Raw genomic sequence first — 25391 nt, 5'->3', positions numbered from 1 at the left:
ATCACTTAGAACTTTCAGTTGTCCTGAAAATACTAAAGAATATAACATTATATTGTGTATGCATTTTGTGAAGGTGAATGTCTTTTAACAAGTTCATAGGATTTCCTTCGTGGGACACCCAGGAAATGCTTCAATAAAATACCAGACTATGCCTTTCCTTTCTTTTTTTCCTTCCTCTCTCCTTTATCTCCCTTTCTCCTTCCTTGTATGTGGTTCATTCAGAAAGAAGCAATGGTTCAACTAGAGAGAAATGGGGGGTGGGGGGGTTCCCAGAGAAGAGGCATGTAAGTTGGAGTTTGAAGAAGTGTCTTCAAATGAAGAGATCATTGCAGACCCCAAGTAAACATGGGACATCAGGATGTACTGAAGTACGGAATTAAAACAGTCTAAAGATTTTAATTTGGGCCAGGTGTGGTTAGTCTATGCCTGGTAATCCCAGGAAGTAGAGAACAGATGTTTGGGGTCTGAGACTAGCCTGGGCAAATGCATAAGAATCTGTCTGAAAAACAAATTAAAAGCAAAAGCACTGGGGATGTGGCTCAAATGAGAGAGTACTTACCAACTATAAGGTACTTAGCAACTATAAGGCCCTGAGTTCAATCCAAATCCACAATAATAATAACAACAACAAGATCTCAACTGGCTTTATTTTCAGTTGAATGAGGCAACTTTTTCATTCTGCAAAATAATAGAATGGGCTGAGGCATGAAGAAAGCAGAAATTTAAGGAGGAGTGGGGAAGGTAGGGGAAGGAAGGGATAGTAGGAGAAAAACAAAGGAAGGAGTAACAATATTTGACAAGAAATGTACTCATTACCTTACTTATGTAACTGTAACCCCTTTGTACAGCATTTTACAATAAAATAAAATTTTTAAAAAAGAAAGCAGAAATTTAAAAAACAAAACAAAAAAGGTGGCAGCAATGGCTCATGATTGTATTTCTAGCTATTCAGGGAGCTGAGATCAGAGGATTTTGGTTCGAAGTAAGTCTGGGGAGGAAAGTCCAAGAGATTCTTATTTCCAATTAGCCACCAAATGGCCTAAAGTAGAGCTGTGGCCCAAGGGGTAAAGCACAAGACTTATCAAAGAGCTATGGGACAGCACCTAGGCCTTGAGTTCAAGCCATAGACACAGGACATAAGAGGGTAGAGGAAATGTTTTTTTTTCTTCCCCCATTCCCCCAACATTGTGTCTGGGGGTGAATCCTTGATCCACTTTAGCTAAGGATTTGTAATATGTGATTCTCTGACAAAGTCCTGGGAATGACTGCTCTGTGCTTCCTGAAGTCCTTAGCTACCCTGACAACAGAGTAGAACAATTATGGCATACAAGCCAGATCTACCCACTGCCTATTTTTGTGAATTGAATGGTATCAAAGCACCCCACCCACACTGGTCCATAGTGCTACAGCTAACTTCAGAACAGCAGGATAGAGAGACCACATGGCCTTCAAAACTAAAGCTGTTTGACTCTTTGTAGGAAAATTTTCTGAATCACAATTTTAAAAGTTAATCTACCATTCAAGTGCAGTTGCTCATGCCTATAATTCTAGCTACATCAGAGGTTGAGACTGGGAAGACTGTGATGAAAGGCCATCCTAGGGGAAAAAAATGTTCAAGATTCCCTATTTTAATGGAAGAAGCTAGGTGTGGTAGTACATACTGGTCATCTCAGCTATGGCAGGAGGCATAAAAGAGGAGACTCATGGTCCAAACATAGGACCAGGCAAAAAGTGAGACCCTGTCTCAGAATAACCAATGGAAAAACCTGGTGGTGTACCTCAATGGTAAAATATTTGCCTAGCAAGAATAATGAGTTCAAATCCCAGTACCACCAAAACATAAAAGTAAAGTCCATCTACCCGCTGGAGAGAACTTATAGAACCTTGGGCTACAAGGCACGAGTTCAGCAGCTAGATGTCCTCTTCCTAGTCCCAGCATGGGCGGCTTAGCCCTTTCACTGCTTTGTAGGATGGATGCCAAGGAAACCAGCAGATCCCACCCACACATCCCAGAAAAGACTTGCTAGAACATGGATAGTGAACATTGGCTTTAAACTTCTTCATTTTGGGCAACTCATTACACAGCAGCAGAAAACTGAGATTAACTTCCTTCCTCACACACACACACACACATGCACGCGATCTCTGAGCTGTGACTGTTAAGAGAGACAGCATCATGGAACCTAGACCCTATCCTACAGCTTACTTAGTCTCTGAAACTATCCAATAGCATAGTGTCATGTCACAGTTTTTCTGGAGAAATGTCACCCGTCATCATGAAACCACTATGAACCACAGGACTTCTGTTTTCTTCACCTTGGGCGTCAACCCAACTCTCAGCAGCAGGGTGACCACATTTTACTCTGTAGGTTTTGCCTTAAGAATCTTATCATTACAAACATCCTGAGGACTTTAATGGTCCCCCAGGTGAGAACTTCTTACCTTTCTTAACATACAAGGTACAGTTGGGTGTTCTATCTCATCAGGACATACTGCTCTGAATTTCCAGGAGATATTTTGACAGAACATGCCTGACATTTCAAAATATCTCTTTGCTGGGTTGGAAAAGAAAGATCGGGGAGAATGATGGAAGGGTTGGCATCAACCAATACGGTACTCATAAATAGATACATTGAACTGAAGCCCTTTTGGACAACCACTTAATAATAACAAAGAACAAAATACCTCATTCTCAAGTGATGGAACGCAATGAATCCAGCTCTGATTTTCTCTGATTTTCTCACTAAAATTCCATCAAGGACATCCATTCTTACTAGACAGCAAAAATCAGGACAGGTTAAGGTGCTCTCCCTTCCTTAAACAAGTTTTGAGCTGCTCAGGAGAGATCCCATGTTTTTCCCTCCCAGTGGATGCCGCTGGGTTCTACCCCACAGTGGACACCCACACATGCCCAGGGCCTGCAGGGACCCATCATCTAGACCCTATCCCCAGACTAGGATTGGCAAGTGAAATAGCCCAAAAGGGGCTACATTGAAGCCTGAGTGTGATTGAGTGTTATTCTAAATGACAAAAACAAAAAACAAAAAAAACCAAAAAACGATTCTTCAAGATAATAAGGTTCTTGTTATCCTGCAACACTGGAATCTGAGTGTGCCATAGCCTTTCTGTTTTTAATCTTTTTAAATTTTTTTTAATTGTAAAGGTGATATACAGAGGGGTGGCAGTTACATAAGTCAGGTAGGGAGTACATTTCTTTTAAAACAGTGTCACCTCTTCCTTCATTTTCTCCCAGTGTTTTCCCTCCCGATCTCCTTCCCCAATAAGTTCTATAGTTCATTTTCAAAATAGTGTCTAGTGAGTATCACTGCTGAATTAGTTTGCCTTTTGTCCCATCTTGTCTTCATTTCTTGGAGTCATTTCAATTAGCATCATTTTATGATCATATGCACATAGCTATTGATCCTTTGTGATCCTCTCCTAAGAAAATCTTTCTTTGTTCTCACTATGTGAATGTTTCAAGTCCTGTGTATTTTTTTTGCCTTTTACTATCCATTGCATTTACTTGTAGATTTATAGGCACATTCTAATTGTTACAAATGAGGGAACACATGCAACCTATGTTTCTCTGGGAGTGGCTTACTTTGCTTAATATAATCTTCTCCAAGTCTTTCCACTTCCTTGAGAATGGGGCAATGTCATTCTTTCTGGTGGAAGCATAGAATTCCATTGTGTATGTGTGTGTGTGTGTGTGTGTGTGTGTGTGTGTGTGTGTGTGTGTGTGTGTGTAAAACATTTTCTTGATCCATTTTTCTACTGAGGAGCATCTGGTGATTCCATATCCCAGTTATGGTAAACAATGCTGTGATGAACATGGTCATGCTGCTGGCTTTAGTGTAGCCTGATTTGTGGTCAGTTGGATAGATGCCCAGAAGTGGGATTGCTGGGTCATAGGGAAGTTCTGTTTAGTCTTTTCAGGAACTTCTATGCTGCTTTCCAGAGTGGTTGAACCATTTTACATTCCTATCAACAGTGCAGCAGAGTTCCCTTTTGACCACATCTTCACCAGCATCTGTTATTGTTGGCCATTCTAACGGGGGTGAGGTGGAATCTCAAGATTGCTTTGATCTGCATTTCTTTTATGGCCAGAGATGTTGAACATCTCTTCATGTGTCTATTGGTTATTCTTACTTATTCTTCTGAGAAGTCTCTCTTTAAGTCTTTAGATCATTAACTAATGGGTTGCTGTTTCTTTAAGGATTTGTTTTCTTTTGTGTGTGGGGGGGGAGGTTAATTGTTTGAACTCTAAGTATATTTTAGATATGAGGCCCTTGTCTGATGCATAGCTGGTAAAGATTTTCTCCTATTCTGTGGGATTTCTATTTATCTTGCTAGCTATGTCCTTTGTCATGCAGAAATGCTTCCATTTGATGAAATCTCATTTATCCAGTCATTTTTTTGAATTGTTATGCTTCTGAATCTTTACTTAGGAAGTTTTGATCCATGCCAAGGAGCCCTTATGTTTCTCCTATCCTTTCCTGTAATATTTTCATGTATCTGGCCTTATATTGAGATCTTTAATCCATTTGGAATTGATTCTGGTTCAGGGTGACATATAAGGATCTAGCTTCAGTTTTCTGCACATATGTAGCCAATTCTTCCAGCACCATTTGTTGAAGTGGCTGTCTTTCTCCCATCCTGTATTTGACTCCCTTATCAAATATTAGGTGGCTATAGGTCTGTGGGTTCATTTCTGGGTCTTTTATTCTATTCTGTTGGTCCTCGGGCCTATTCTTGTGCCAGTACCAAACTGTTTTTATTACAATGACTTTTGAATAGAGTTTGAAGTTTGATATTGATATTCTTCCAACATTGTTTTTCCTGCTAAGGATTGCTTTTGCTATTTGGGGTCTTCTATTATTCCATGTGAATTTTTATATTGCTACCTCTATATCATTGAAGAATGTTGTTGAGATTTTGATTGGTATTGCATTGAATTTGTAGATAGTTTTGGGTAGTATTGCCATTTTCACAATGGTAATCTTTCCCATCCAGAAGCATGGAAGGTTTTGCCATTTCCTTAAATCTGCTTTAATTTCCTTTTCCAGATTTTTAAATTTTTCATCATAGAGGTCCATCACATCTTTGGTTAATTGCTAGGTATTGTTTTTAAGTGTATTCAAAATGGAGTTGCTCCAGGCACCGGTGGCTCATGCTTGTAATCCTAGTTACTCAGGAGGCTGAGATCTGAGGATTGCAGTTCAAAGCCAGCCCACACAAGAAAGGTCATGAAACTCTTATCTCCAATAAACCACCAGAAAACCGGAAGTGGTGCTATAGCTCAAATGGTAGAGTGCTAGCCTTGAGCTGAAGAGCACTCAGGCCCAGAATTCAAACCCCATGACAGACCAAAAAAAGAAAAAAGAAATTGTTTTCCTGATCTCCATCTCACTCTTCTCATTATTGGCATACAGAAAAGCTATTGTTGCAGGTCAATTTTACACCCTGCTACTTTAGCAAAGTTTCAGATCAGCTCAAGTAATTTGGGAGAAGAGTATAGGGCTCTTTAAATACAGAATTATATCATCTGCAAAGAGAGAGTTTTACTTCTTTCCCTATTTGGGTCCCCTTTACGCCTTTCTCTTGCCTTATTGCGCTTGCTAGGAATTCTAGTACTATATTGAAGAGGAGTGGGGAGAGTAGATATCCTTGTTTCATTTCTGACATTAGAAGAAATGGTTTTAACTTTTCACCATTAAATATAATACTGGCTGTATATTTATCATTAATAGCCTTTATTATATTGAGGAGTGTTCCTTGGATTCCTAGCTTCTCCAGAGCTTTCATCATAAAAGTGTTTTGAATCTTTTCATATGCTTTTTCTGTGTCTAATGAGATGATTATGTGGCTATTGTCCTTGCTTCTGTTGATGCATTGGATTACATTAATTGACTTGCATATAGTAAACCAGCTTTGCAACCCTGGAATGAATCCTGTTTGATCACAATATATGATTTTTCTTTGGTTAGTTGTTGAATCCAGAATTTTATTAAGAAATTTTGCATCAATGTTCATCATTAAAGAGATGAGTCTGTATTTCTTTCTTTGATAAGTCCCTATCTGGTTTGGTGATGAGAGTTCTACTGGCTTCATAGAATAAATTTGTTAATGATCTTTCTCTTTAAATTTCATTGAAGAGTTTGAAGAGGATTGGAATAAGTTCTCCTTTGAAGGCCTTATAGAATTTGGCTATGAATCCATCTGGTCCTGGGCTTTTCTTGGATGGGAGGCCTTTTATTGCCCTTTCTATTGCATTATTTGTTATGGGTCTATTTAGTTGGTTTAAATCTTCTTGGTTTAGTTTTGTTATAGCAATATTTGCTAGGAATTTTTCCATTTCTTCTAGATTCTCCAATTAGTTAGCATAAAAGTTTGCAAAGTATTACCTAAATGTTCTGAATCTTAGTTGTTTCTGCCATGATGTTCTCATTTTGACTCTAATTATACATATTTGGGTGTGTTCTTTCTTTGGTCAGGTTTGCTAAGGGTCTGTGCACTTTGTAGATTTTTTTTCCCCAAAGAACCAACTCTCTTTGTTTTGTTGATTCTTTCTACAGTTTTTTCAAGCCTCTAATTCATTAATTTCTGGTTTAATTTTGATTATCTGTTTCCATCTACTGGTTTGGGGTTTGGCTTGTCCTCTTCTTCAAGGCACTTAAGATGCATCATTAAATTATTGATTTGAGATTTCTCCAATTTGTTGATGTATACACTCAGAGCTATACATTTTCCTCTGAGTATTGCCTATGCTGTGTCCCAGAGGAGCTGGTACTTTGTGCACCAATTTTTGTTAAATTCCATAAACGTTTGAATTTCCATTCTGATTTCTTCAATGACCGTCTGGTTATGCAACAATATGTTGTTCAGTCTCCATGAGTTAGAGAATTTTATTTTTTTATTTTTTATTGTAAAAATACTGTACAAAGGGGTTACAGTTACATGAGTAAAGCAATGAGTATATTTCCTATCAAGCATTGTTTCCTCCTTGTTAGGAAATTTTCTGTGATGGCTTTGGCTCTAATTTTATGCCACCGTGGTCTGACAGAATGCAAGGAATGAGTTCAATATTTCTGAATTTGCACAGATTTGCTTTGTGAATTAAAATATTATCTATTTTGGAGAATGTTCCATGAGCTTCTGAGAAGAAAGTATATTCTGATTCTGCTAGATGAAATATTCTGTAGATGTCTGTTATGTCTGTTAAGGCAATTATTTAGGTCAGAGGTTTTTCCATTGAGTTTTTGCCAGGATGATCTATCTAGTGGTAACCATGATGTGATAAATCACCAACAATCAGTGTGTTTGGATCTATGTGTGTTTTTAGGAAAGGTAGTATTTATTTGATGAAGTTGGGTCCCTGACACTTGGTGTATAGATACTTAGAATTGTTAAATCCTCCTGTAGGAGAGAGCCTTTTATTAATATGTAATGTCCTTCTTTGTCTCTTCTCACTAATTTTAATTTGAAGCCAATTTTATCTGATGCTAGGATTAATATCCTAGCCTATTTATAGGGCCATTTGCTTGAAAGGTTTTCTTCCAGCCTTTCACTCTCAAAATATGCTTGTTTTTGTCTCTTGAAGACAGCAGATAAATGGGTCTTGCTTTTTGATCCAACTAGTCAATTTATGTCATTTAATTGGAAATTTAAATCCATTATTATTGAGAGGAAGAACTGAAAAGTGTTTGGTAATTCCTCCATGTTATTCACCTTTTTAGAGGCTGTGCCTCATCATTTCTTACTATATTTTTCTGGTTTTCTGGTAGGGGGCTGTTTCTCTGTCACTATGATGTTCTTGTTGGTTTTCTATAGGTAGGATGTCTTTAAGTATCTTCTGTAGTGCTGGTTTGGTGATGATAAACTTGTTTCCATTTTTCCTTTTAATGAGGTGGTTTTCTTTGCCCCTCAGTAATGAAAGAGAGCTTTTCTGGGTATAGTGTTTTTGGTTGGTAGTTGTTTGCCTTTAAGGTTTAGCATACATCATTTGAGGCTCTCCTTGCTTTCATGGTCTTGGCTGAGAAATCTGGTGTTATTATGACTGGATTTCCTTTATAAGTAATTAATCTTTTCTCTGACAGCTTTGAGGATCCTTTCCTTGGTCTATGTTGATCCTGTGAGGATTACAATGCATTAGTGGGATGTTCTATTCTTGTCTGGTCTCTTTGGAGTTCTAAAGGCTTTTTGTATCTGAATGGGCCTATCATTTTGAATTGTTAGGGAAGTTCTCTGTCAGAATTGTGTTAAATATGTTTCCTACTCCCTTTAGTTGCCTTCTCTTCTCCTTGCTCAACTCCTATCAGTCTTATCTTAGGTCTTCTGAATGTGTCCTGAAGTTCCTGCAAGCTCCTTTCTTGTTTCTTGGATTTGTTCTGGATAATTGTCTCTTCTTTCTCTATAATATCTAATATGTCTTCGATTCCTGAGACTTTGTTTTCTATGTCATCTATTTTGCTGTTAAAACTTTCTACTTTGTTTTTTATTTCCCTACTTTCTAATTGATCATTCTTGATGGTTTCTATCTCTTTGCTGAAACTTTCTTTTAGGTATTTATGGACTTCTTTACTTCATTGATGGGTTCATCCATATCTTGTCTCATATCTTTTGGCTGAGTGACTACTTTTTCATTGGACTCCCTTTCCTTCTCTTGGAATTCATTTAGCTTTCTGTTTGTGGACTCCATGAATTCCTCTGATAATCTGATTAGTCTCATTACCTTCATGCATAGCCTTATGTAGGCTTTCTATCTTTTCTTTAAACATATTATCAACAGTATATTTAATGCATTGAAAACTATCTTCTAAATCCTTCATTGTCTGCTCTATTGACTGGTTATTTTCTGTGGGAGCTGAGCCTTCTTGACTTGCCATTTTTCTTGGTTCTATGGTTTGTTCTGCCCATATGGGAAAAAAAGCACTCAAATCTGAAACCACAGCAGGATACAATATAAAGTCAAAGACCAATACAAAGCCTACAATTGCATAAACTTTAAAGCAGAGGTTTTAAATCACAAGAAGGTATTCCCTTATCTAAATATTCCTTCACTTTTATTTGGAGAGGGGTATTGTGGTGTAGAAGAGGAGATTATATATCACTGTAGCCTGTAAGCAACTCTGTTGTAAGGGTCAGATAAATGAAACCAACCAAAAAGATAACAGGGATGAGCCAACTACACAGAATCAAAATGGACACAAATACAGTCAAACACACAAGCAATAAGGGAACAAAGGAGTAAAGAAAAGAAAGAAAAAGAGAAGGATTAGAAAATAGGAAAAGAAATAACAATAAATTAGAAGAATTAGAAAAAAGTAAAGAAAAATAAAGGAAGGAGAAAACAAAAATAAAAGAATAAAGAAAAGTGAAGAAAAAGAAGAGTAAAACTAAAACATAATTTTAAAAATTTAAATTGAACAATTAAAAATAGAATTAAGTATGCACACAAATAAGAAACACCTTTAGCAATCATCATAGACTATATATCTAAGACTAATCAAAAGAACAAAAAAAAACAAGAAAAACAAAAACAAATGAGTTCCCCAATTTGTTTTGGAGACCTTGTTTCTCCCAATGTCCAGTATGCAGTAGCTTAGTGAAGTCTCTGTTTTAGTTGCTGAGATCTGCAGCTGTCCTTGTATCCAAGATTTGGGCAGTATCAGGGGGTAGAGTTCCTTATTTCCAGGTAGGAGGTGCCCCTGATGTTTATAGGTCCAGTTCTACACTGCTTAAATGCAAAGGGCTGGGGTGTAGTTAGATTCTGAAGCCCTCTTGATATGGAGGTGTGGCTGTTTCCTAGAGTCCCACTCTCAGTACAATTAGGAGATAACCAGGTTTTTAAGGGCTATGTGTAGCTTGCTTATATGTCAAAGAAAAAAAATGAATTCTCTAATCAGTTTGAGTGAGTGGCCAGAAAAATGTGCTACCTTACAAATTTGGAGTCTGAAGCTCTCCTCACAATCTATATGAAGCAGCACTCGGGGTGTGGCTCTTTAGTTCACAGGTGGGAGATGGCTCTTAACTGCAGCCTAGCTTCTGCAGAGCACTTGGGTGTCAGCAGGACTCTGGCATATCTGGAATCTGTAGCCTTCCCTGATATGCAGGGGTGGCTAGCACCTGGGTTCTTACTCTCAGTATTGCTTAGAAACACACTTGACTTTTAAGACCTGTCTGATTTTGTTTTGGTTGTTTTTGAGTGAGATTTTTAGAGACTTTCAGTTTTGCAATTCCAAGGTGCTCCACTGGAATGCAGCCAACCTTGTCCTTATTCACTGCTGAGAGTCAGGGATGCCTCCTCTTGGGTAGGTCTTTTGTTTGCCACCAGAGAAGGAAGGTGAAAGGATATCAGATTCCTTTGCCCTTTTCAAAAATGGTGCTGCTTCTCCGACAAGTGTTCCCAGTCAGGTGCTCTGGCAGCCTCATTGCCACTTTCAAAAATGGCATTCTTCTTGGACAGAGGGAAGGGTTCGTCCAGATTCCATTCTCTGGAAGGAGAGGTTGTATTTTGTGGGGCACTCATGGTTCCCAGTGATGCTTTGGACCATCCACAATGTAGCGAGTTATTTTTGCATCTGACTGTGGCCAATTCAGCTGTGGGCTCCCACTCTTGCTTTCTCCCATGCTGGTTCTTTAAATTCTCACTGAAGATATGTGTCCAGCCCAGGGACTCAGCCACTGCTGCCACCGCTGCTGGTACCACAGCCATGCAGGGTACTGTTTTCTCTTTTTTTATGCGAGCAGTTTATATTTTTGGCGTGACTCTCTGATAATTAAAACTTATATGGTACAACTCTCTAGACATGGAGTCCCTGATGGGACCCTAAAACTCTGATTCTTTGGTTGTTCCCTGTTCTATTTCAACCATCTTCCTCCCAATCCAGCTCCACAGCCTTTAAAACAGGAAAGTTATACTGAATTGAATGAATCCAGTCTTATCACATGATTCATAAAAGCACTAAGCCATCACTGGTAGATGGCTTTGAAACACATGGCATGCTAGAACTACTTAGCATAAGTTGGTTGTAGCCAACTTATAGCTTGTAAACAACCAGTTTGTATAGCTTGTAACAACAGACTTATTTAGCATGTAAATTGCAGAACATATCTCACTATTTTAGAAGCTGAGAAAGCCAAGATCAAGGTACTAGCAGATTTCATGTCAGGAAGAGATGCTTCTTGATTCAAAGACTGTACCTTCTCAATGAGTTGTCACATAGTGAGAGCTCATGGTATGATGCTCACCCTCACGACCTCTCAGGACTCCACCTCCTAATACTCTCAACCAGGGATTAAGACATAAACATAGAAGTGTGGTGTCTCAATATTGTAATCCTAATTACTTGGGATGTGGAACTCAGAGGATCACAGTTGGAAGCCATCCTTATCTACCCATAGTTGTGGGCCATGGTGTCTGCCATCCCTAGCAAATCAGGAAAGCATAAGTAGAAATATTGCAATCCATATCAGCCAAGACATAAATTGAGAGCCTACTTTGAAAACAACCGAACCAAAAGAAAAAGAAAATAAGCCAAAAAGGGCCTGGAGGCATGGCTCAAGTGGTAGAGTACCTGCCTTACAGGTATGAGGGCCTCAGTTCAATTCCCAACACCGACACCAAGAAAAAAAAAGCATATTAGATTTCAGCAGAGAAACTGACTGGGGAAAGGAATGTGGAAAGAAATTAGCCTGTAGCACTAGCTCCAGAGAACTTGGAAGTGTGAGCTGTCATTGGTTGAAGATATGGGAGAACATGGAGAGAAGAAAGACAAAGACCAACGCTGGCTGATATCCAGAAGTGACAGAGGGACACCTCAGTGGGGCAGAGGCCACCCCAGGATCCTTTCTAACTGTGCTGACTGGACATACAAGGGTTTCTCAGCTCTTCTGCTAGGGAGTTACAAAAAGCTCCACTGTCTAAAAATTGCCCTCTCCTCAAAATAAAGCCCAACATGTGTCTTGTGTTTCTTATTTTCATGGGGTTGTCTCTAAGGTATGAACTAGTTCTCCCTTCATTCCCACACTTTTTTTTCCAACTGGAAGGTGACAGACAGAACAGGATCACCCCCCCCCCAAGTGTGCCTGCCCACCCACGTTGACCTACTCATCAAGATGTTTACTACTCATTCTGTATTGAGTATAAAATATTCAGTAGTCAGTAGTGCCATGGCTACACCATAGTCTAAGGAGGGAGGTGATCATGGGGCTTGAACTCAGGGCATGGGTGCTGTCCCCAAGTTTTTGCTCAAGGCTGATATTCTACTGCTTTGAGCCACAGAACCACATCTAGTTTTCAGGTACTTGATTGGAAGTAAGAGTCTCATGGTCTTTCCTGCCTGAGCTGGCTTTGAGCCATTATCCTCAGATCTCAGACTCCTGAGTAGCTAGGATTGCAGGCATGAGCCACCGGCGCCCGGCAGAATTGGTCCTTTTCATGACCTGAATGCCAACCCTCTGACACAGGGGTACCCAGGCCACTAGATATGACCGAAGAAAATGATATCCAGATTGTGTTCCCATCGTCCTCCTAGACCATTGTTTTCTGGCTCTTCCCACTTGCTCTCTTCCAAACATTGTGGCCACTCCTTGCTGTCCACTACAATGCATCTCTTTCCTCCTTCCCTTCTCTCTGACATTCCAAGAACCCAGGCAGGACCAGGAACAGCAAGGAGCCTATCAAAGCTCCTTAAATAGGCATCACTTCCAATCACAGGTGTGTCAATCAGGGGTCTCCAGAGAGACAGAACCAGCAGGATCCAGACAGCAAAATAATTCACACAAGGAACTCACTAACTCTGTTGAAGAGACATTAGCCCCAAGTACTGATGTCTGCTAGTTGGAGATCCAAGAACACGGCTAGTGTTCTTTAGTTCAAATCCCAAAGCCTGAGAACTGGCACTGCTACTGATGTGAACTCCAGTCCAAGGTCAGGAAAGAAAGAAGTGGATTTCTCCTACCTGGCCTTTTGTCTTTATTCTCTTCAGGCCTTCAGTGGATTAGAAGGGGTCTCATCCACCTGGCTTTACTGGCTTCCTTGACTCCAATGCTTATTTTATGAGAAATACTCTCTTAGACACACAGAACTGTGTTCAGTCTGGGCAAAGTGACCATTCAGAACGTGGAATTACTCCCCATCTGGTTGATGGTGAGTTTTCTGTCACAAAGAACCAAGGGCTCTCTTTCTGTTTAACGTTGATGAATGTTTATCTAACTGTCACTCCCAAGAAGTCTTTAGCTCCAGGATGCAGATTCTTTGTCCTCAAGCCTTACAGTAGCCCCAGTGAGGGTTCTGATCTCTAGGGGAATCAGAGGCAGAAAAGTAGCATGAGTAGGGAGGGGTGCAGCATCCTTGGTAAATTATTTGCTGGAGAACACGCAACCAATGGATGCATCAAGCTTGAGTTTTACTGGTTTTGGTTATTCATTTATTTTTATTAGCCTTTAGTAGTTATAAACAAGGGTTTCAATTAACATGTCAGTTTGTGAGTACAATAGTTATAAACAAGGGTTTCAATTAACATGTCAGTTTCAATTAACAGCTCAGTCAATATCATTCTTTCATCATTCTCTCCATCTCTCCTAATCTCACCCAGCCCCTCAATTTAGTTCCATGTTCTCCTATATACATTGAATATTAGGGCTGCATTTGCCTACCCTTCCTCTGTTTGCTTGTCTTAAGCCCATTCTTTGACATACTAGCACATCAATTCACAGTAACAATGATGTATCACCAGAATTTCAATCTACAAGTATCAATCCACAGCAATGAGATATCAACAGAAAGACAAATTTATCACCTAAAATTAGACTGCTTCAAAATGCCTCCAGATCTTGTCTCAAACTGAGAGCTCCGTTGGTTCTACTACTATTTGTCTTTAAGATACATTTCCTTAAGTACTTATATCCTTGGTCTGCTGCAACGCACTAAGATGTGGTGGTGTGACTCAGTGGGCTGAGGGGGCCTCTACCCCAGGAGGACTTGGTGGGAAAAACAGGTGTTTACAGATCACCGTAGCCTCACCTTATGACACTCCTCTTAATGTGTGCAGGGGACTCCTATTATTCCTTCTTGAGAACTATTACCTGATTGGCTATTCAAGAGGGACTGGCTAACACTGGCAGCCCTCAGAAGTTTTCCATTCTCTAAATGTTCTAGGCTCCAGGAGAAACCTAGCTCCCATTACTCCAATTTCCCTTTCATATGGAGTCACAAAAAAAGATTTATCTCAACATGAGGTTCTACTGTCTCTGAGAGCTGAGGAAGAGCCAGGTGAATAGTGTTGACTGGCAGATCGTGGATGTGACTCTATTGCTTCCCCTCCCTGAGTTGGTGGCTCAATAGAGAATGAGACTAAACATGTCCCATACAACACATCTGGTCTAAGCCCTGTTGCTTATCAGCTGTGCCTCACCTTTCCAGCTTGGGAGGCTGACACCAGTCAGGAAGCTGACTGCTGCATAGTCCCAGCTGTAACTCCCCTGTCATATTTTGAAAGGAAGTGAAGCAGTATTTCAAACTCAGATGGAAACTAAGTGCTTATATCTCACTCTTATAATCCTAGCCGAAGCTGAGATCTGAGAACTGTGATTCAAAGCCAGCCCAGGTGATTCTTATCTCCAATTACTATCAAAAAGCTGGAATTAGAGCTGTGGTTCAAGTAGTAGAGTGCTAGCCCTGAGCAAAAAGCTAAGAGACAGCTCCTAGGTCCTGAGTTTAAGCCTCAGTACCAACACACACACACACACACACACACACACACACACACACACACACACACACACACACACATCAGATGCTCTTAATCAGGAGAAGTGGGACTGACTATAATCCCAGCAATAATAATAATAATAATAATAATAATAATAATAATAATAATAATAATAATAATAATAATAATTTGTTTTCAGGGCCTGCTTGGACTACATAGTGAGTTTAAGACCAATTTAGGCTATTCTGCCTCCAAAAACATAAGAGCTGGAGATGGAGATTATGGTATAGTACTTGCCTAGCATGGACAAGGTCCTGAGTTTCATCCACAGTAAAACACACATGCACTTGCCAGCATCAGACAATCTTACGTAAAATGATAGATGGTGACTAACTCTGGAGACGCTTTGGGCAGCAGCGTTTTCTCCTGCCGTCCCCAAGGATTTTACAAGTGCATGCTTGTAGAGGCCTAAGCACAGTTCTTCACTGTAAATACTTATGCAGAGAGTTGTTGGTTAAATCATATAGCTAGATCATGGGTTTGAAAAAATCAGTTCTAATAAGCCAGCTCTCCATTTAAGATCCAACAGCCTCCTGCATCTTCCTGAGAGACGTCCTGGTATGATTTTCCTGCACAAGTAGGCTTTGGGCAACGAGACCCACTAGAGAGACAGTTCCTAGACACCCTAGTAAGAGAATGGGAGACAAGGAGCAAAGGAAGGCCAGTGTAAATTCTTGCCCCCATCATGCTCTATCGTCTAGAGGTCCCTGAAATCTCCACTTGCCCATACAAGTACTATATAATAATCCCATCTCCACCCTCTCCCCAGAGGACTACATCAGAAAGTCTGGAGTGAATGGACTTCATAATTATGACTTGTTCCGGGCAACTGAGGATATACCTTGACTTAGTAATGTCTGAGGAGTGATGGGTCCCAAAACTTACATATGTATGTATCACTTGAGGGTCTTTTGTTACCCAAAAGTCAGATCTTACATCTGTCAATCCTTACATCTGGCCAGAGAATTCAGGCAACATGCAAACATAGTGTAAGTAGTCAGAGAGTTTCTTAAGAAAGAAATAAGGCAGAGAAAGGCAATTTCATGCAAGATGGCACTTCAGTTCATCTTCAGCCATCTTCAGGACACAAACATGAGCTTGAGGTTTACATAGAGGAAGAAGAAGAATTAGAGGCAGGAAATAAAGTTATGCATAGTTTAAGAGTCTCTGTTAAAGGTGGCCTGTCTGGTCATCATCTCAGTTCTGCATTATGGAGAAGTTGTTAGTGCTGTCATCGTTTTGAGGAGAGAATTCTGCTTCCCAGGAGATGATTCCTCTGGCACCGGAGTGCAGCTTGGTCTTTTATAGGTAATTGTTCTGATTTGGGGTTGATTTATCTTGCAAGGCTTTGCTGCTCCTTAGGGGAAGTTTTAGTTCTCCATCATAAAGATGATCAGTCATAAAGATCTTATGATCGTCATTGTAAAGATTGATCAGTCCTGTCTTTCCTGGAATCCAAGGTGATTGCAAAGTGACTGCAGAAACAATGGCTTAGAACAATGACAAACACAAAATAGAAACGCAAATGCCATGCTTTTCTTCTGCTTTGAGCTAATATGCAGCAAAAACAAAGCCAAAAACAATTTATCTGTTACAAACACATTTTCAATAGACTGAAATTGGGTTATTGCTAGGGTAAGGACAACAACATTAACCTCTGGGATTCAAGTACTTATTGAGATTGTGAGAAATTTCTATCCCCAGGTCGAAGTCTATAGGACTGAGGTTTTCTGTGATTTGGGAAGTTTAATTACAATATTTTTCTCTGAGATCTCATGATCTCCATTTTAATGTCCTTGTGCATTTTTCCATTGTTCATGATTGACTAGCTACTACTGATCCACGTTAAAATGTGGATTCTGGCAAGGAAAGTCCAAGGCAGGCAATATTTCATGTGACCAGTAAGCTTCCGCCATGCTGAGCAGCAGGAGACACAGCCAGAGTTCTTAGATTTGTGTTCCAAAGTCCATGTTGCCCCCACTGGCCATAAAACCCACGTGCTTTTTGTAACCATACTTGAAAACAGTACAATAAACGAACTATGACTAAAACATAGCATCTTCAGGAGATGTCAAAGCTTTAACTAGTTTGCTCATCTGACAGCTTACGACCTGTAGATCCACATGGGGTAGTTCCACTGCAGCCACCATCTGGGAAGGTGCTGGGAAGATTACAAGCTGTTACTCTAGCCAGCAGACAGCCAAGGTGCTCACCTGATTTAGCCTCATCACCAAACCATACCTGCCAGGTGACCTAAAAGGAACTGGAGATTTTTGATCTTCAATTATCTTTTAATCTTTTCCAGAAACTACCCAAAGACCTTCGGCCTCCTGTGACTTCCAGGAAAAAGGCAGGTGTCCAACAGAACTTTGTATCATTGGCACTCAAACCAATGACTTTCCAGACAAGGACATAAACAGTCGCATCAAGGCTAAAGACCTTGCTGCTGGATCAGAAGAGTGACTGCTGGGCATTTCATCCATAAAGGTGGTCAGGTGATCTCCCCCACCACGCAGACAAGAAGCTCTCCGTCTCCACTTTCCACATGCAACTGTGGTCACAGATAGGCAAAACGGTATGGCTGCTGACAAGCAGATCATAAGAATACAGGTCTAACTGCAGAGTGGCCCAACCGACATGTAATTGAAATCATATGTAAAATGTTCTGATAACAGCATATTTCTTAAAAGTAAAAAAAGATGCTGGTGACTCACGCCTGTAATCCTAGCTACTCAGGAGGCTGAGATCTGAGGATTGTGGTTCAAAGCCAGCCCAGTCAGGAAAGTCCATGAGACTCTTTTTTCCAATTAACCACCAGAAAACTGGAAGTGGCGCTATGGCTCAAGTGGTAGAGTGCTAGCCTTGAGCTGACGAGCTGAGGGACAGTGTGCAGACCCAGAGTTCAAGCCCCATGACTGACAAAAAAAAAAAGTAAAAAAGAAATCAGTAAAATTAGTATTCATAGAATATTTCATTGAATCTAATACAAATTACCTTTGCAACACGTGGAACCAGCCATGTTCCAAGTGCCCTACGGCTACCTGTGGTCCAGGACAAAGCCAGGAGCCCACTTTTCAGCAAACTCCCATTCACTCAGATGCCACCAGTCCAGGATCCACCCTTTGGGAGAATGTCAGAGTCTACTATAGCCACTAAGATCTTGATGCTGCTTTGACACAATTTTCAGCATTTCCTGTCCAATGCTAGGTAAACTGTATGCATATGCTAAGATGCATATGCTAAGTCTTTGCAGTTACAGGTTGGAACACATCTCACCGTTACCACCCTTGTGCATGATGGCCAATTTAACACTTCTCTAAGACTAGACAAGTGCTAGAATTAGACATCCAGAGGGAAGGATGTGTGCAGATGAAGAACAAAAGATGCACCTGTATGCTAGTCATGGACCCTTCACACAGAAGACTCCAAAAGCTCAAGCTCTACAGAGAGGTTTAGGGTCCCCATCTCACCAAGAGGAACCATGTGAAAGAAGTTGCCTCATTTATCCAAAAGATTACAAATCAGAATGCAGTAAGGTCATTTGCATAATCATGTTCATTACAGCACTATTCACCATAGCCAAGGTATGGAAACAGCCCAGATGTCCTTCAGTGGGTGAAAGGATCAAGAAAACATGAGATTATACATATATAGTGGAATTTTACTCATCTATTAGGAAGAATGATATTATATCATTTACAAAGAAATGGATGGACTTGGAAAAAATTATGTTAAGTGAAGGAAGGCAAGCCCAGAGAGACTAAGGACACATGTTTTCTCTCATACCTGAAAGCTAAATCTAATTTATAAATGTATGAGTAAACACACACGGGGTTGTACATACATGCATACAGACATATTAACCAATGTATGGTATTTGTAAGGGAGAATTCAAATGATATAATGCCTTAGTGAAACTCACAATGTTTAGGGTATGCTGAGTGAGGCTCTGTTCAGTCTGTCAAAAGATTTTTTTTGGTAAGGAAAACATTATGCAACATAACACTGCAGTCAAATTTATTAAAATGGTTTTCTGAGGACAGAGGAATCCACCGCAGGGACTCAGAACTCCAACAAAGGACCCTTCCTGCTGCATCACCCCCTGTGGCTCCCCACACTAATTATTCTTTCTTTAGTGAATAGCATCATACTCATAGATACTTAGAATCAGGCAGCCAATTGCCTCCTGGAGAGTCTTGCCTGATCTCCCCTGTGTACCTCTCCTGAGGACTCATCTCAAAATAATCTTTAAAGCTTCTTCCCTGGCACCCTTCTGGGTACCAGGCCTTAGGACTAGCCCTAGCTATGCAGCTTCTCCAACCAGAAGCCTAATGTCTACCCCAGGTTCTGTTCCTCTTCCCTTCACCCTTACCGGGTCTGTCCTCTCCCCTACATCTGCCAACATCTAGACCACCCAGATCCACCTCTAGCGACTTGGGTGTCCCTCCTTGAGCTCTTCCCACTCCACCCAAGTCCACGTTTTTTATAAGTGTACCCTAACTCTTGTCTCTGCTGTTGCAGGCATCAGGCTAGAACATGAGTTCTCCCCCCTTGCCTGTTCAGCTCCTTCCCAGCATGCTGCCTGCTGGCCTCAGCGCCCATCATCACTCCTTCCAGAAAGGCTATCTTCCACTGATGACACTACCCTTCCATGCTTCCTCTTTGCTTTTGTCCTTTTCCTTAAGTATCTGTCTAAAAGTTAATAATTATAGTGGTCTTGCTCAGTATCCTGAGGGGACCAAAATTCAAGAATTCTCAAATCCCTTATATACATGGACCGTAGTTGCATAGAGACTATGTATATCTTCTCATAAACTTTAAATCATCTGTAAGAGATTGATAATGGCTACCATGATGAAAACTGTTATAGAAATGATTGCATTGCTTCAGTATTTAAGGAATAATGACTAGGGGAAAAAAAACTGTCCATGGTCAGTACTTACGCCATGTTTTGTTTTGTTTTGGTTGAGTCTGAGATACAGGAGCACAGAGCACTTACTAATGTGTGCCACCCTACTGTATCTCCTTCTACAGTGCTTTTGTGCACAGACCAGGTAGTAGTCCCTGCATCCCACCCAGTACCTGAAGAGTAGTGAGTAATCCACAGACTTTTGAAACAAGTCCCAACAGGACTTAAAACGAAAGCAAGGTAAAAGAATAGGTCCAACCTTCCATCAAGCCCTCAAACCCAGAACTGTCCTGTGCTAGCGTGTAGATATAGAGTGCTCTCCATAGCCCATGGTTGAAAGCGTGGCCAGACTATGGGCCTATTGGGAGGTGGTGGGATCTTTAGGAGGTGAGGCCTAGTAGGAGAAAGTTACAGTATTTGGAGGAGGTCATCTCAAAGAGATATTGGGATCCTAGCTGCCTCCTCCTCCTCCTCCTCTTCCTCATCCTCTTCTTCCTCCTCTTCCTAGCTGCCCCATGAAGTAAGCAACTCTCCTCCACCACAGGTTTCCACCAGAATGTCTGACACAGTACAGGCCAAAACCTACAGGGCCAAGTGACTACTGATCATAGATAGACGCTGTGAGCCTAAATATTTTTGCCTCTGGTATTTTGTCACAGTAATGGGAAATTACCACATTCTGATTTGGTATAATAGATGAGGTTTCTTCCATAAAGAAAAACATCTAACGGGCTTGGACACTAGCCAAAACACCAGCCTGAGGAAAGTGGCTTGGGAAATGTTCAGGATGGGCCTCCTGCCCACCTAATGAAATATTCAGGATGTGGAGACCCCTGCAAAAGAGGTCTCCAGGGGACAGGCTTTGCCCAGGCTCTGCCCAAGCTCCTTTCACCGGCTTCTTTTCCATATTCAGCCCTCCAGATCACAAGCAGCCTTGGAGTAGCTTAAGGACAGTTCACAGGTAACCCTGGGGTAAATCACAGGCAAGGACAGGCCTTCAAAGGAGCTAGAGGTGCTGGGCATGAAGCATATGGAATCTTCGGGGCAGGAAAGGAATACAGTAACAATCTGAGGAGTCTGGCAAGAGTGACCCTCAGCCCAGGGGCAGTGTGGAGAAGACTTGTAATTATTTATGCTGAAGAGATCTGACAGGGCTCTGTCACAACCTGAACATGGTCGCTGTGGCAACTTCTACCTGGCCTGAGCAAAAGTATGGTCCATGTCTGGGGAAAGAAAGCAGTTATGTACAAAGTATCCCTCACAGTACTCAAACAAGGCAGAATTTTGAAAGTATGAATTTGAGGCAGGCAAAATTGTACAAGCTGATAGCCTCAGCCATTCAGGAGGCCAAGGCAGGAGCATCACTTCAGTAAGGAGTTTATCCATGAAATTTTCCACTTAATAGTTTCAGATCTTGGGTAGCCCAGGGCAACTTAAACTACAGAAAAAGGAGGGAAAACAATAAAATGTCCAATTTAGAAAGTTAACTCTTCTTAAATGTCCAGTTGACATTCTTCTTAAATGTCCAGTTGACATTCTGGCTGTGAAGGACTCAGATCTAAGACACAAAATGGGTTTAGGAAAGGTACTTCAAGGCTAGGAAGGTTTTGAATGGTTGACATGGTGTTTACCAATGGAGCTGGCAGTTGGACAGCAATAATGGCTCCAGGTCAGACAGAGACAGCCCAAGGGCCACTGTCCAGTCTATCTGCCTTCTGGAAGAAGTCAGTTAGAAATCTCCAGACGCTTACCACCGTTGTTGATCAGGCTATTGTCACGTCGAGATCCAGATAGATTCAGCACTATTTGTCAATGTTGTTTGTGACCAAACCACAGAATCAAAACCACTAACTGCTTCTCTGCTTGGGGTTCCACTACAGGCTTTGTGGACAAGGATTCTTTTCAAACTCCTAACACCTAGGGAGGAGTTGGCAGAGTATGCATTTCAGAAGTAAGACAGAGAAGCTGAGAGATAGCACAGGTAGCTTATACATTCATGAGGACCAGTCAGAGCACCTATGGCCTAGATACCTCCATACTTCACATTAGCATAGGACAAAGACCTGAAGGCTTTCTTCTCTTTTTAGTTACAATTTTTAATTGTTATTGAAGGTGATGTACAGAGGGGTAACTGTTATGTAAGTCAGGTAAAGTACATTTCTTTTTGGACAACATCACCCTTCCCCACTCTCTCCCAGTTTTTCCTTGCCATCCCTACCCACAAGTTGTATAGTTCATTTTCAACATAGTGTCTAAAGAGTATCACTGCTGCACTTGTTCACCCTTTACCCTCCCAAAGATTGATAAATGAATACACAAGACAGAAGAGAAAATAAAACAACAAAGGAAAAAAAAAACCTTGTTTCCTCCTAGAGCTCATTTCCATAAACATTATTTTGTATGATCAGACATAGGGGCATTAGGCCTTTATGTTTCTCCCCTTAGCATATCCTCAGAAGGCTTTCTATGCTCAAAAATCTACCTTGTATGTCTTGTTGGCCTCTACAAAAAATCCCATTATTTTGAGATTCTTAGGGTTTAGTTCCAGGGCAACCCACGTTTACCAGAACTGTAATTGTGTCTTTTTATTAGCAGTAGTAATATAATAGTGAAGGACTCAGATCTAAGATAATGCAAATACACAAATCAGGCCACAAAGGTTCTGAAAGGCTGACACAATATTTACGCGGTGCTTCATTAGTGGCAGTACTAGAGTTTGACCTCAAGCCCTCAAGTTCTCTCAGCTGGCACTTTTACCATTTGAGCCATGCTTCTAGCCCTGCTTTTTGCTGGTTATTATGGAGCTGGACTTTTCTTCCCTGAGCTGACTTCCAGTCATAATCCTCAAATCTTAGCCTCTTGAGTAGCTAGTATTACAGGCCTGAACCACTTGTACCAAGTGAGGAGAAAGCCTGTGATTTCACTCTTTCTACTTTTCCGTTCTTGCTCCATATGCACTGCCTGGTCCTGAGTCTGCTGTTGAAGAACATGGGTGTGAGCCAAGCTGACTCCTTCCTGGGCACTTGCACTGGTCTCAGCAATCTGTAAATTTTGGCCTGTATGTCTGCTGGCTATGTGGCAGGAGAAACCAAACAGACTCTCACGTGAGCACCAAGTCTTCCTTTTGTCTTGGAGATAGAGCAAGGCCAAACTGACCCATGCCCCATCTCACAGGCAAGAAAATGTAGATGCTCAAGAGATGAACGTGTTCACCTGTGGACAGCAGACTCAGGCAATCTCTCTTCCTACACTTCCTTTGTCATCAGAGATCAGTAGACAAAGGTCTGTGTGGCTTCATGATTTGTACTGGAAGAGACCTGCATCAGGAGAGACTGGGGTAAAGTCCCCACTACCATAATGTCACACAGCCACAGAAGAAAGAACAGGACTTACAGTGACAGAGTGCAGAAGGAGGGCAGAGCCCACACTCAGAACCCACAAGCCATGTTCCAGGAGCAGCTGATATATTTAGCACAGCAGGATGCTTGTGGGCAAACCAGAACTTTGCTGTAGATAAAATTCTGCAAACTGGAGGTTCAGTTAAGGATGGCATAGGCATATTTTGTTTGCCTTCTGGCAAAAGTCTCTTTCCTCCACACATGCTCAGAGGGACCCAGTGTCAGAGTCATGCTGAGTGCAGAGGTGGGGAGTCTACTTTGTATGACAAGTGGGAGCCTGAGGAACTCAGAGGATCTTTTTTCAGGGAGCCCATCAGGCATGTCTGTTCTGCTACATTGTATCAGGATAAGGTGGTTCTGTGCCCCTTCATCCAGGATGAAGTCCTGTCTCATTAAAGAAGAACCATGGGCCCAGAGCAGACCATATTCCTGGAGTGACCAGAGGACCAACTCTGCACATACTTCAAGTCCAGTTGTGTACCTATCACACAGACACATCACATAGAGAAGTAGGCTTTCCCAGAGTTGCTTGTCCTTGTCTTTGATGAATTGTGTTTGGCTTATTCCACTGGCCTGCAAATAGATATGCATATGCATCTGGTGCTGGGGAGAGTATGGAACCAAGACCACTCTGGAGGAAAGTCATGAGGGAGGCTTGTGGACTCTCTGACAAAGGAAGCTCTGAGAAGGGAGTACCTCGTTGTGAATCAAGCATACAATTGGCTACTTGGCCAACGGAAATGCTGCTTATGTGACTTGTGGGAGGTTTAGTCTTGGCCACAAAAAGCTCCAAGGCTTTTGCTTGTGTGTTTTGGAACGTTTTGCTGACCAGTATATCTTCTGCTACTAATTTTGTTATGTGACTGGATAATAGATTAAAAAAATAGAAGTTTTGCTGAGTGCTAGTAGCTCATGCCTGTAATTCTAGCTACTCAGAAGGCTGAGATCTGAGCATCAAGTTTCAAAGCCAACCTGGGCAGGAAAGTCAGTGAGACTTTTAGCTCCAATCAGCCAGCAAAAATCTAGAAGTATAGCTGTGGCTCAAGTAGTACAGAGCCATCCTTGAGCTAAAAAACTAAGGGATAGAGCCCAGGCCCTGAGTTCAAGCCCCAGTATCAAGACAAAACACGAACACAAAAGTTTATTGAGCTTACAGCTCTGGAGGCTGGAAAGTCTGAGGATACTGGCATCTGCTGGAACCTAGGTACTATGCCAAGGTCAGGGCATTCATGGGTACTCTGGCCACACTGTCACCTGAGTTCCCAGGCAAGAGGCAGTACTGCAGAGCAGCAATGTGAGGGTGCCATCTTGGTTGGCTGGCTACTGTAGCTGTCAGATGGCTACAGCCCCAGGTGACATCTCACTGTGTCTAATGGAAGATCCCAAGAAAAGATTGCCTAGGGACCTAAATGGTTGTTCAAAGCCACTCAATTTGGAGTGGGTTTTTGTTGTTGTTATTTTTCCAATATACTGGGGCACCAAATGAGGGCCTTGAACTATTGCTTGGCTTTTTTTCTCAAGGCTGGCACTCTACCACTTGAACCACGCCTCCACCTCCAGCTTTTTTGCTGATAATTGGAGATGTCTTTTGGATTCGTCTGTCCAGGCTGGTTTCGAGCCTGATCCTCAGATCTCAGCCTTCTGAGTTGCTGGAATTACAGATGTGAGCCACAATGCCTGTCTACTTCACCATTTCTATACTGCTGGAATTTTGCTTGGGATTATATTAAATACATAGACCAACAAGAACCAATGTTTATGTGTTAGAGCTATTTAATATTCCCATCCAAGGGAGATTTGGAAGGCCTCTCTCTGTTTGCTAGGGCCTCCTCAAATCATCTCACAGTATTCTGCGGTTTTCTTTGAAAAAGACTTCTGCGGGGCTGGGAAGGTGGCTCAGTGGTAGAGCGCTTGCCTTGCATGCATGAGGCCCTGGGTTCGATCCCCCAGCACCACATAAGCAAAAAGAAAAAAAGCCAGAAGTGGCACTGTGGCTCAAGTGGTAGAGCGCTAGCCTTGAGCTGAAGAGTTGAGGGACAGCACCCAGGCCCAGAGTTCAGGCCCCATGACCGGACCCAAAAAAAAAAAAACCAAAAAACTTCTGCTTCTTTCTTTTAGTTAGGGTTGTTATAAAAGGAACTTTTATAATTGAATTTCACAATTATTTACTGCCAGTATATTGCATATAAAGTTGATTTGTATATCCTGCCATTTATGCTAGTGGTTTTGTAGATTCCTTGAGAATTTCTATATAAGTAATCCTGTCATACCCTATAGAAAGTTTTATCTCTTTCTCACCAATATTTATGC

The 25391-nt window shown here is 41.3% G+C and overlaps 1 long non-coding RNA gene across 1 annotated transcript in view; it reads right to left on the bottom strand.

Annotated features, from left to right (window-relative positions):
- LOC138834579 (uncharacterized) overlaps positions 1 to 25391 on the bottom strand; it is a 65269-nt gene that overhangs the window by 8225 nt on the left and 31653 nt on the right. The gene's annotated exons all lie outside the window — the stretch shown is intronic.

This window comes from Dipodomys merriami, unplaced genomic scaffold, assembly GCF_024711535.1.
Source record: "Dipodomys merriami isolate MVZ:Mamm:240054 unplaced genomic scaffold, mDipMer1.0.p SCAF_22, whole genome shotgun sequence".
Classification (NCBI taxonomy): domain Eukaryota; kingdom Metazoa; phylum Chordata; class Mammalia; order Rodentia; family Heteromyidae; genus Dipodomys; species Dipodomys merriami.
This window is presented reverse-complemented; position numbering and strand designations above follow the sequence as displayed.